The sequence below is a fragment of the Cavia porcellus genome, unplaced genomic scaffold (genome assembly GCF_034190915.1).
Source record: "Cavia porcellus strain 051 isolate PalLab524CR breed Dunkin Hartley unplaced genomic scaffold, mCavPor4.1 scaffold_7, whole genome shotgun sequence".
Lineage (NCBI taxonomy): Eukaryota > Metazoa > Chordata > Mammalia > Rodentia > Caviidae > Cavia > Cavia porcellus.
The window spans coordinates 31,400,494-31,414,601 of NW_026947490.1; the positions used below are offsets into that span (position 1 = coordinate 31,400,494).

A 14,108-nucleotide genomic window follows, 5' to 3' on the forward strand; every position below is an offset into this window, starting at 1 on the left:
TGAACATCCTCAACCCTATATAGAGACTTCACCTTTGGAGATCCGCAGTAGAGTGGAATTCAAACTTTGCCCAATTATGGAGTCAGCTGTGCACATCCAGAAGGACAGCAGGTTAGTATCCATCATTTGGGACCTTGGTTTATTTCACTGGAAAAGTGGAAGAAATCTGCATTGGGTGGGCTCAGTGCTGAGATCAGGAGTATGTGTTTAATAGAATTTCCATCACAGAGTTTGATCTAGGTTGGTGAGCATTTTTGGAGCCCCGGTGCTTTTGATGGGAGGAATTGAAAAAGTGTCATCATTTTTGCTCACTAACATTTGATTTCAATATTAGGAAGCAGTTGGCAGGAGGTGGTAACAGGTAGGGCTGTGAGTATAACTTGTGGATGAGTCCACAGAGTATTTTCACTGTGAGCTCCTGGTACAGTGTTAGAGGCAAAATACAGTCTATACTTTTGTACTTGGAAAATAGTATTTCATTTATTTTGGTAATCTGAATTCTTAAGAAGAAAGTGTCCTTTTTTCTGTTTTAGGGTTAAATATAGTATTTCCTGAAAATTTATTTCCTTTTTTGTTTGTAGCATTGTTTTTGTATTTTCCTAATACGATCCATTATGAAAATTTTATTACATTTTTATGGTAGCCTATAGTAACATATGCTATTGCTAGTTTTCAAGAAACTATTTTTGTCATGTTCTATTTATTTATTTTTATTATAGTCATTCTTTTTATGTATCTGGTACTGGGATTGAACCCAGGGCCTTTATGCTGAGTTGGGCTTCAGCTATTTTTTTTATTTTGACACAAATTCTAAGTTGCTAAAATATACTGAGATTATGCACATGCCACTCCACCTGACTTACAGTTTTATTTTATTAACAAATGTCATCTTTTTTGCCTTTTAGGTAAGATCGTGGTTTTTTGTGTCTAATGTCTTAAAATGTGCACCTCTGTATACTTTATATTTTGCAGCAATATGGTTGCTTAGAGTCAGAATCTCCTCATAGGATTTGCTTCACTTTTAAGTTTGGGTATAAAATGGTTTATCATTTATTTTATCAACAAATATTGATTTTTATTACAATATTTTTATTTCAAGATATTTTCAGAAATATTATGAAGTGTGTTTAAAACATGGTTAAATTTATAAAGAAGTTACAGAAACAGCTATACCTAATTTTGTGAAGTTGTGAAAAAGAACAGACTACATTTTTGGTAGACTCATAGATGATACTTGACCTACAGTGTGGTTACATTCTGATAAGCCTACTGTAAATCGAAACTACTGTACATCAAAAATTCATCAAATACACTTAACTTATTGAGCATCATGCCTTAACTTAGTCTACTTTAAACTGAACAGAATACTTATATTAGCATAGAGGTGGGCAAAGTCTGTTTTCCAAAAAAGTGTCAAAACTCTTATGTAATTTACTGAATATTTATATTCATGATACCAGAACACAATCCACTGTAGTGCTTGTGTGGTTTACCCTCATTGTCTGTCATGGCCCACACAGAGCTGGGCTTTGCTGCTGCATAGCACCATGGGAGATTATCATACTATCTGTCATTAGCCTAGGTACAGAGAAAAATTTAAATTCAAATGGTAACTTTGAGTCAGTCTATATGTTTTCTTTGAATCCAAGCAAATGATCAGCTTTTTCTTCCGCTTTTTCTTCTCCTTTTCCTTCTTCCTCATCTTCCTTTTTCCTTCCTCCTCCCTCTTCTCATTCTTTCCCTTCTCCTTTCTCCTACCCTTCCTCCTCCCTCCCCTTCTTTCTCTCTCTCCCTCCTCCTCGTCCTTCTTCTGTCCTTTTGAGGCAGGGTCTTGATGTCTAGTTCAGGCTAGTCTTATGCTCACTATGTTGCTCAGTGTGGCCTCAAACATAAGATGAATTTCTTGCCTCAGCCTATTGAGTGCTGGGATTACAGGTATGTAATCTTCTTCTCTTCCCCCTCCTTTTTCTTTGGTTAAACTTTTCCAATGTTTTAATGGCATATCAGCAGAGTCTCTCAACAATATTCTTTGTATATCAACCACTTTAGGTATAATAAAAAGCTTGATTTTGACTGATGGCTTTACTTTTCATTCATATTGGTACTATGACAGGTATAAAGACAGCTACATGGACTTTTCATCAAAAGGTATTAGGTCAGATGATGGATACACAGGAACAATGCGGTCAACTGCATACTACGTATGGGAGATTGCAGCCACATGGCGAGTCTATGGAGTCATAATCTTTCTTCTACCAGGAAACAGAACCCCTTGGATGTGACCAATGCAGGTGAAGCCCAACACTCTCTCACTGCAATATGCAATATGGGATTCTACAATGAGATGTAAAGTGTGGGAGATGAAGGAGTAAGGAGGTAGAGTCAACCTGGAGTTAATGTTGTGCAGGTCCTTCTTCCATGGCTAGGAGAATACTTCACGAAACATTAAAATACTGGCAGTGACTAGTTAAAATGGGCCTGGTATCCATCAGGATGGACAGAGCCAAATGCATTGGAGACAACTCAGTCTAACTTCCTGGGAAAACAGCATTCTCATCACTCTTCACCTGTCTCCATTTGCACCATTTGGAGGTCATCAGCTTATGCTTTGTGGGCTGTGAGCAGAGGAACTGTTGGTTACTATGGTATTAAGTGGTTCAAGAGTTTGGGAAGCCATTTATCTTCTCTTAAGGCCTCATCCAAGTGACAGCATTCACACTTTATCTCCATTCTCCTTTCTTTTTTAGATAGATAAAATGCCAGAGAAATGAACAGTTTTTACCTCTGTGAAAATTTTGCTGTGATTTCCTCTGGTGCTGGGAGACACGCCAGCAGCCCACTGTGTCAAAAAAAAAAAAAAAAAAAAACCACACAAAGTCATCCTCTGAAGGAGAGGCCTCACACTACCTCCTGAACACTTGGAGACCAAACGGGAGGTGTGATAAACATCAGGGAGCAATATGGGTATGGCCTTGATGCTTTCTGTAGCTTGAAGGTGGGTTGTGGGCTGCGGACATGTCTGGATGTGCCTGCAGGGTTCTGTTTTCACTGTCTCTTATTGTAAGTGGCCTGACGCTGGTTTCACATTGTTCTCCACATGTGCTCTAGGTGGCTTGCCTTAGTGCGGCCTTACAGATGCCTGTGTGGAACCTGTGGTGTGGTTACAGTGTGCACACATGAAATGCTATGAGTACCCACTAGTTTAAATAGTACAGGTTTGCAGTGTTTGTCAGAGCAAGTGGCTGGTTTTCTGAATGAGAAATTGTTTTTATATGTAGTGGGTATTAGGGAAACATGTGAAGTGCTTTTTGGGTTTTGATTTTGTTAGAAGCTTTATGTTTGGAGGAGACAGGTCAGTTATAATTGTAGTTCTTTGATTAATCTCTTTTCTGATAACTAACCCTCAGACCATATAGGGGCTAGTAGTGAAACTGGGATTGAGTCATCTCTAGCTATCAAGTGAAGGAGAATGAGCCTTCCTGATGACACTGAAGGAGCTAATGAGCTCAGTGTGGCACATTCTGGGGGTCAACTTTTGGAGTCCAGTTTGTCTAAATGGCATGCCTAAAGCATTTCATGTGAGTAGCTTTTAGATAGTTGTGAAGCTGTAACAGGATTGTTGCTTTTCAGCTGCTTTGTGCTTGTGCTAAAATTATTCTGCTGTTCAGTTTACGTGGAAATCTGTTATTAAACCAGTTCTGCCTGTGGTGCAAGTATTGGTGAGCCAGCTCTTAGATCAAAAAACAGATAGGAAAGTACCAGAGGGGTTTAAAATCTACATCATCATAGGACATGTGATCAAGTCATTAAATAGGACAGAAAAAGGGATGTAAGTGTTGAGTGTGAAGATATACTTTGGTAAGAAGGGATTTTGTATGCTAAGATTTTGCCCCACCAGACTGAAAAAAGATGGGAAGAAAAATTGTAACATTAAGTACACAATAGGTTGTGAATGATGAGCCTTTCAAAGGGAAATACGTTCAGCTGTTTTGTCTCTGTTCCTGTTGGTTTTGTGAAGCTTAGCACTTATTTCTTACAGACAATGTGGCCAAACAACTATCTCAATCTCCACTTCCCCTCTAATATAGGACTGGAGAAGACCAACAACTGGAACAGCATTCAAGTAATGATCCTCAGTGGAAATAATAATCATTGTGAATAATCAGTGATACTTTCAAAAACAATTTCATTAGAGGGGAAATACAAAGAAAGCACAAGAGTTATGAAAATTAAGAAAAAGCCACTCATGTCTATCCCACCTAAAGGCAAACAGAACTGGCTTGTAAAGGAAAGCTTCTTAGGTATCAAAGACTGACGGTAACTGCTGCAAAGGACTCTCCTAAAATCCTATTTATTCTGAGTCTATTTTATTCCTCAATTAACAAACCTGCCATTAAATAATCTGGATCTTGGTATTCACTGCAAGAAAAACCTTATTCTAGGGGTAAAGGGCTAAATCAGGGCCCACCATCATAATGCAGAGAATTCGTCTGCAAGTGTAAATGGAGAAGGCGATGACCTGGCATCACTGCTTAGCTGTTCAGTGGGCCTTCATTAGGGCCCAGAGACTGCCATGCTGCAGCACAAGGTCCGCAGACACTGTGGCCTAAGTGTTGAGACCCTCAGAGCTCCTCAAGATGGAACGGGAATGGAGTGCAGGTAATTTTATCACAAGGGCTTCAGTCTTTTTCTCTTAGTTTCTGGCTGATTGCCACAGTCTTATAAGTTCAACAGCTTCTCAAAGATGATTAGAAACAGCAGGAGTGAGGCAGCATACACATTGTCCTTCACTATGTAAGCAACCCCTCATAAACTCAGTCACTAAGTTGTAGTTGTCTGTGTCATGCTGTGTGCCTTCTCAGTTTGGAGGCAAATGTTTCTTTTATATCTTTCTATCAATGAATGGGTCAGCAGATGACTGGTATAATTTTAAGTCGCTATTGGCTCTTCCATATATATTGGCATCCTGGTTCATGGTTTTTTTCCTCAACCATTTGGTTTCAAATAGAAGTGTTTGGCATAATTTTTTGTTTTGAAGCTCTTCTGTGCTAACAAACATGAGCAGAGCCATCTTCCCCACACAAACACAAATGTGGCCACCATTTCCAGAATTATGTAAGGAACTAAGTTCATAAAATGAGGTACCACTGTGGAGTGGGTATATATATATATGTAGTACTAGAGATTGAACACAGGGCCTTTGACATGGTGCAGAAGTGCTTTATCACTGAACTATATCCTCAATCCTTTATATTTTTGTTTCACACAATAGTATTTTTGTTTCACGGGGCCTCACTAGTTGCCTAGCTGGCATTAAATGTGCTCCTTCTGCCACATGGCTAAAGTTTAAGCATGCACTATGACATCAGGCCCAAATACTCTTTAATGTAAATCATAATTTTAAAAGGCAATGTCCTTGTTCCAAAGGAACATAGACACCCTTCCTCACTTTATGAGGTAAGACCTTTATTTTACTGATGCCTTCTTAAACACAACTATGAAAAGCTTGTAAGAAAAGTTTTCTAACAGGTTTCAAAGGTTGGATTAATATCCAAATATAGTCCTTCCCCCCAAAAGTCTGAGGAATGAAGTAAATAATAACAGAAATATTTAGCCATTTACAAATATCCTTCCATCTTTGACATGCATCATGAATGTTAATATAGTTTGACTTGTAATTATTCTGTAGTATGCAAGAGACGTTTCATCTTGGCTAGATCTATTCTTCAAACAAATGCTGTGATATGGAGAACATAGAGAATCAGTTAAATAATTTACCATAGCATTATACTTGTAGTTCTTTGTAGTACTAATTCATTGGTGAATCCTGAGGAGATAGCCTTGAAGAATGAACTCTTTGTTCATTTTGAAAGGATCAGTTCAGGCTGGCCTCAAAGTAGTGGCTACCCTCCTGCTTAAGTTTTCCAAGACCTGGGATTACAGGCAAGCTTCACAGTGTTTGTCTGGTTTCACTCCAGAACAAACCCTTTAATGACAACAAAATAAACATTTGACAAGATTCATTACACTCATTATATCTGTAAGGCTGCTCCCCAGTTCAACTATTCTATAGTTTTGATGCTTGGATAAAAGCCTTAATATGCTCTTTACCTTTGTGTGGCTTCGTCAAAAGATACCATTTGGTACCTACTGAATTTTGAGGCTTGAAGGTCTTTGTTACATATGCATTATGGTATTTTTAACTGTTACTCTTTAGTATGAATTGAGATACTGGTTATTGAACTCATCATGAAGGTTTGCCACTCTACTGCATCTGTGAAATATCAGTCATGTACAAATTGTCCAGTGTTATGCAAGGTGTGAATGTGCACATTTGTTACATTGCTATAGCTTCTCTCCAGGATGATTATGTGTACTCAGGTGTGAGCACTGGAAATAGGGTTTGCCAAACAGATTACATTCTTTTAAGGACTTTGTCTAGGATGTATTTTGTGATGTGTACTGAGGCTTTACTGCATACTCATGCATTTGTGACTCTCACTCCATTTGTGAGGTTTCTTTCCACTTTGAAATTTTTGGTGAATACTAATGTCAGATTTTCACCTTAAGGCATTGTTACATTGGTAAGGTTTTAGCTTACAGTTAATTATCTGTTAAGTAACTCAAAGTCTATATCATTACACATGGAAATTATCTTTCCAGCAGGAACTTTCCAAAGCTTTGTAAGGTTCAAACATTAATGACTCCAGTCTCATTTATTTGTCAGCTTTCTCTCTGGGATGAAATTCTCCATTTCATTCCAAGTTAAAAATCATCAGGGATGTCCTTGAGATTTTTTTTTTTTTTTTTTTTTGGTATGGCCTACATGCTTGCTTAGTTAGGCTTAAGCATATACTAACAGCTTTACTACATGCATTAAACTTGTAAGATTTCCCTTCCCAGTGACTGCTGTGGTACACAAGCTGTCAAATTTGACTAAAGATTTGGGCGCATTCATTACATTTCAAAGGATTTGGTCAAGTATGAATTTTCCAATGATGTGCTAGAGATGAGTTTAGACTGAATACTTTGCCACATTCGTTGCATTTTTAAGGTTTCTCTTCAGTATGAATTTTTCAATGACGTGTTAAAGATGAGTTCAGACTGAATACTTTGTCACATTCATTACATTTGTAAGGTTTCTCTCCAGTATGAACTCTACGATGATATGCAAGGTATGAATTTTGAGTGAAGACCTTTCCACTTTCATCACATTTGTAAGGTTTCTCTCCAGTACAAATTCTATGGTGACATATGAGATGGGAATTGCGATTGATCGCCTTGTCACATTCATCACATTTGTAAGGTTTCTCTCCAGTATGAATTCTACGATGACATACAAGGTGGGAATTGCAACTGAACACCTTGTCACATTTAGTACATTTGAAAGGTTTCTTTCCACTGTGAAATAGCAAATGTTCTGCAAGATATGACTTACGGCTAAACCCTTTACCACATTCTTTACATTTGTAAGGTTTCTCTCCAGTATGGAGTCTTTGATGATAGGGAAGACTTATGACTAAAAACATTGCCACATTCACTACATTTGTAAGGTTTCTCCCCAGTATGAATTCTACGATGCTGTGCAAGGTGTGAAATATGGTTGAAGACCTTGCCACATTCATTACATTTATAAGGTTTTTCTCCAGTATGAATTATCAAATGTTGTGCAAGGTAGGAATTGTTACTAAAGACCTTGCCACATTTATTACATTTGAAAGGTTTCTCTCTAGTGTGAACTCTTCCATGTCGGGCAAGGCGTGAAATTTGATGGAATACTTTTCCACACTCATGACATTTGTATGTTTTTTTCTCCAGTGTGAATTCTATGATGATTTGCAAGGTGTGCAATCCTTTTGAAGACTTTGCCACATACATTACATTTGTGTTGTTTCTCTCCAATGCGGATTTTCTGATGATTTGCTAGGTCTGATTTATGGCTGAACACTTTGCCACATGTATTATATTTGAAAGGTTTTTCTCCAATATGAATTTGCTGATGTTGTGCAAGGTGAGAAATATGATTGCAAACTTTTCCACATTCATTACACTTATATTGTTTCTCACCTGTATGAGTTCTCTGGTGACTTACAAGATTTGATTTCTGATTGAAGGCTTTCTATATAGACCACATGTAAATTGCTCCTCTCTAGCACAGACTGTTTGATGCATAGTAAAGTGTGGGGCTTGATTAAAAGATCTGCTGCAAGAATTTCATCTGTAAGGTTTTGTACTAATGTACATGTCCTGTTCTTTTGTGAAAAATAAAGAATCAAAAAAATCTTTTTCATGTTTATGAGAAATATTTGTTGTAACACTAAAATTATTATTTTTTTGTGGAATGAAACTGTGGAATCATTTTTGACAGATTGTTTAATGTAATTCCATTCAAAAATGTTTCTTTCTCTTGCATATAGCTGCAGTTCAGGCAGATGTGACTGAAAGCTTAATTCAAGCCAATTTTTAATATATTCCTTTCCTGTATCCTTTCTACCATGTTCATCTCTTCTATCAGTGAGATGTTCCTTGTGAGTCACACAGAATCCTGTGTCAAGTCTTCCATCCTCTCTGCAGTGACAATGAATGTTATGTATATTTTTCTGGATTTCTTTGAAGCACAATTCTTCATGGATTTTACGACTTTCTGAAATTACTGTCTATAACATTTCTCCTGTATCACTTTTCCTTTCTTGTGTAAATTCCTTAATGACACATTTAGGAGGGTTATCTATGAAGTAGAAGAAATCACCAGGTTCTGATTAATTATAGATAATAAATAAATGCTGTTACAGAAACACATGACATTACACCAAAAGAAATAATACATATATTAAAGAGTTGTGACATCCATGATTTTTAATTTTTAGGAAAATGAAAGGTACAGATCTTCTGATGTGGAAAGTCTGATTACATGGAATTCAAATTAACTGCAGAAATGCTCAGTTTCACAACTATTTACAGAGGCAAAACACAATGCCAGAAGGCACAGAAAACAAGAGCACAGAAAATAATATTTTAATGATAAACAGAAAAGCAGAGCTGTGTTGTGATAGTGTCACTCAGTTATCACTCACAGAAAATGTTATGTTAAGTGATCAACACTGTATACGATAACGTAGGTAGTGTCCTGAGAACATCTAAAGGATGAGTAGGTGTCTTTCATTATTCTGTGAGGTTAGTGTGGGAATCCTTGCAAATTTGAGTGTACAGAAGAACAGACATAAACTAAGAAGCAGCAGGAGGCTGCATGCAGATCAAGGAACTACACAAAAGAAAGCCAGCCTGGGGAAAGGCAAGCATGCAAGGCAGCAGTAAGAGCTGAGAGAAAGCAGCCTGAGCTGCTGAGTTTGTAGGGCTGGAATTGCACAAGGGTAGTTAGTATTCCTACTACTGTGAAAAAGAGAAACAGATACAGCAAGTGGCACAAAACTCTCATTCCCATATTTAAGAATGGGAAAAAGCTTTTGACAGAGTCTAGTACCCATTCATGATAAAAACTCTACAGAAAATTCGAATAGATGGTCTTCATCTCAATCTGATAAAAGCCATCTACAACAAACCAATAGCCAACATCAAACTAAATGGACAAAAACATTCACTCTAAAATCTGGAACAAGACAAGGATGTCTACTGTCACCTCTCCTATTCAACATAGTCCTGGAAACCTTAGTGGGAGCAATAGACAAGAGAAAGAAAAATAATAAAGGTAGGAAAGGAAGAAGTTAAACTATTGTTATTTGCAGATGACAAGGTACTCAGAAGACCCCAAAAGCTCCACCAAAAGACTGCTAGATTTAACAAGCTAATTCAGTAACGTAGCTGAATACAAGTCAACACTCAAAAAATCAATAGCCTTCCTATACACAAATAACAAACTCACTTAGAAAGAAATCACGAAAACAGTACCTTTTACAATAGCATCCAAAAAAAAAAAAAATAAAAGAAACAATACATAGGAATCAATCTAACAAATGATGAAAAGACCTCTGCATTGAAAACTACAGTACTCTGAAAAAAGGAGACTGAAGAGAATACTACAAAATGGAAAGATATTCTGTGCTGCTGGGTAGGAAGGCCCAAAATAGTGAAAATGGCCATACTTCCAAAACTATTACACAGATTCAATGCAGTCCTAATAAAAATTCAAGTAGCATATCTCATAGAATCACAGAAAACAGTCCTAAAATTCATCTGGAAATGGAAGAGACCTAGAATAGCAAAGGTAATCCTGAGCAACAAAGACAAGATGGGGGTATCACAATCTCTGACTTGAAATTATACTAAAAAGCTACTGCGATAAAAAAAAAAAAAAAAAAAAACAGTGGGTCATTGGCAAAAAAAAAAAAAAAAAAAACCAAAAAACAAAAAACAAAACAAAACAAAACAAAAAAACAGATCCAAAGATCAAATGGAACAGATTAGAAGAGGCAAGAACAACTTCAGACACACTAAACCACCTTATATTTGACAAAGGTGCTATACACATTCATTGGAAGAAAGATAGCCTCTTTAATAAATGGTACTGGAAAAACTGGCTCTACATATGCTGAAGATTAAGACTGGACCCATATCTTGTGACATATACTAAGAAAAACTGAGAATGGAACAAAGATCTTAACATTGAAACAGAAAAATTAAAGCTGCTGGAAGCTAGAGTAGGTAAAATTCTTTAAGACACTAGTGTAGGCAAAGACTTAAAGAATAAAACTTCGACTGCACAGGAACTATCACAAAGAATCAACCACTGGGTTCTTACCCTACCAAAAAGCTTTGCACAGCAAGAGAAACCACCAAGAGAGTGAAGAGACAACCAAAATGTGAGATAAAATGTTTGCCGGCTGTGCCTTACACATAAGATCACTATTGAGAACATACAAAGATCTTTAAAAAAAATCATTCCTCCTACATTTAAAGACCCAATCCAAAAATTGGCATCTGAGACGAATGTACGCTTGTCAGATGAAGAAATATGAACTGCAAATAAATATGTGAAAAATGTTTAACATCCCTGGATTTGAGAGACACAAATTAAAATAACACTGAGATTTTACCTCACTCCAGAAAAAATGCTGTTATTAAGAAATCAACCAATAATAAATGCTAGAGGGGTTGTGGGGAAAAAGGAACCCTTCTCCATTGTTGGTGGAAATCCAGACTGGTACAACCACTGTGGAAAACAGTGTGGACATTCCTCAAAAAGCTATGACTTGGAGGGTCCATTTAACTCAGCTATTCCCCTTCTGGGTATTTCCCCCAAAGAATGAAAAACATCATACCACAGCAATATATGTGCACCCATGTTTATAGTAACACGGTTTGCAATAGCCAGCTCTTGAAAACAACCTAAATGCTCACTGACTGAAGAATGGAAAACATATGTAGTATTTTTATATAATGCAGTACTACTCAGCCACAAAGAAGGATAAACTGGAGACTTTTATAGGTAAATGGATTCAACTTGGGACCATGCTCATTAGTGAAATATGACACAAATGTAGAAACACTGTATTGTCTCATTAGAGAAGCTAAAAGAAACACCATATGTATATGTATGTGTATAAAAACAGACAGTTACGATAGTTATACTACTGATTTCTCTTGAGTTCACTGAAGAGAAAGATTTGTGCTCGTATTGTGTAGACAACTGAATGCAGATGTCTTATGCTCTGGGTGAATGACTGGGGGATGACAATGCACAATATATGTATCATTGTTGCCTGAGACAAATGTGGGAGTAGCATGGATACTTGACACTTTGAGATTTTTAGGGTTTTTTTTTTTCTTCTTTTTTTTCCTCCTTGAAATAAAATGGATTTGGGGGAAAAAAAAGAAATGTTGCAAAATGGCATAACAACCAAAAGGAATGATCCAATGTTAGAAGTAGGTCTAAAAACACGGTGAGGCTCTTGGTAGGGGTGAAATATATTGGACAAAATGCCAGCAGTGCTATTGTGCGTTCGAAGCCGTAACAGATCAAATGCTACAGGATGCCGTGAAATACACAGAGGCTGAAATGCAAGTAAAAGGTTCCAAGTATACCAAAAGCCATATTAAAAAATATATTTATTATGATCCCTCACTAATTGAACTGAAAGCATTCATATGTCTGATGTACTTAGCAGGGATTTCTCATTATTGTCACAGGAATGAAACAGACTTATGGAAAAGAGATGGCTCAAAATAAGGCATAAAGACTTATAACCTTGTATATATGAAGTTTTACTATGCTTTCAATTTAGCTATTTATGCTAGAACTCAACTGTCAGGTCCTTATTTGTAGAATATATGAATTATGTTGTGAACATCTCCCATCTCCCAAACTAAGAAGAACGTAACATTCAATTACTGGTTTTTCAGTTTCCAACTGCTGTTATATTTGCTAACAGAAAACAAGTTGCCAGCAGGAACTGTACACAGGAACAAAGCAGAAATCTCAAATGAAATGTATTCATGATGTTTTCTGTTCCTGTTAACTACACACTGTATAAGAGAATAAGAACCTCCTGACGAAACAGCAAGCCCTATGAACTGTCAAGTATGTCCTACAAAAAGGTCAGGAAAACAAAATGCATGTGCCATCAATATGATATGTGTGCATGGAACATATGTACAGACTTAAGTGTAATAATTGATTAAAGATTTTTTTTGTAAGTGCTATTGGTGTTTTCATTTTAGTTCATACAAGAATTTATCTGTGTTGTTCTATTTTAGACCTTGCACACCAAAAAATAGTTGACATTGAACATTTTGATGTTTTATAAACACTCAATAAAGTATTAAAATTTCAGTATTTTAGTGATTTTTTTCCTGGTAAGTATTCACTATTTAATATAACGAAACTCATGAATTTCAAATGAATAATTCATCAATAGATATATTTTAAAAAATAAATGTAGGTCCTACACACCCACATTTTTGTGCCTTTATGGCAAAATTAGTGTTACATTCCTAATGGTGCAGTTTCCTCTCTACTCATCTCAGCTCTTACCTGTGTTAACTTCCTCTCTACCCATCTCAACTCTTATCTATGTTTACAGCTTTGATATATTTCCACTGACTTGGATTTCTAGATATTTTCACTTGGCCATCCACATTCCAGGGTTCTGCTCCTTGCTCCAATACAGAGACAATACTCAGTTCAAAAGGAGAGATTCCTGCTTACAAAAAGAAAGGCAGGTGATGTGCTGTGGCTTTTCCACACTCCAGTCTGTTTACTTGAAGAAGAGATTACAGAGTGATGTAAACAAGTATTTCTCTGTTATATCTTAGACATTTCTCTCAGATATATCTACCTCTCTCCCAAGGACCAATTATTCAAAAGCACTGGGTTCAAAAATGGAACTGCATATTTTAACAGTCTCCGATAAGTTTTCATGCACATTTCATCTCTAGAACCACCACTGACATATCTATCACAAACAGGGCATAATACCTGAAGAAAGAGCACTATTAAAATCCAGATGACACACTATGAAGCTACAAATTTCAGAGACAACAGGACATTTGTCTCAGGCAAACAATACAGAAGATTCCATGAAGACACAAGGGAAAATGCAAAGAGACACAGAGTAGACCTGACTTTTGAAAGGAAGTCATCCTCACCCAGGGAGACCAGGTTCCTATAGTTCTCTAACATCACCTCCCTGTACAGAGTCCTCTGAGCAGGGTCCAGGCATTCCCACTCCTCTTGAGAGAATCCTATGGCCACATCCCTGAATGTCAACAGATCCTGAAATGAAAAACATGTATCACCATGGGACATGGGGAGTGCTGTAATATACATATAAAATGAAAAGGAGAGAAATGTAAGTGCTGATTCAATTGAAGTGAACAAGCAAAATTCATACTGTTATGTCAGGACTTTCCCGATACAGGTCACTTTCTTTCTTTCTTTTTTTTTTTTTTTTTTTTATTTAAGAGGAAAAAGAGAAAAACACAAAACAAACCAAAGCGGCGTAAGGGTACACGCAATACAGAACTACAAAAACAAAACAAAACAAAACAAAACAAAAAAACATAACAGTAAGAAATCACCTGCTAGTAGATTACACACTATCTTCTTGAAAATAGTTCCTCAAATCACAGTATCAAAGAACACAAGGTGGACA

The 14,108-nt window shown here is 36.7% G+C and overlaps 1 pseudogene; it reads right to left on the reverse strand.

Annotated features, from left to right (window-relative positions):
- Positions 1-6,771: 6,771 nt before the first annotated feature.
- On the reverse strand, positions 6,772-13,762 carry LOC134477083 (zinc finger protein 83-like; annotated as a pseudogene).
- Positions 13,763-14,108: the final 346 nt, after the last annotated feature.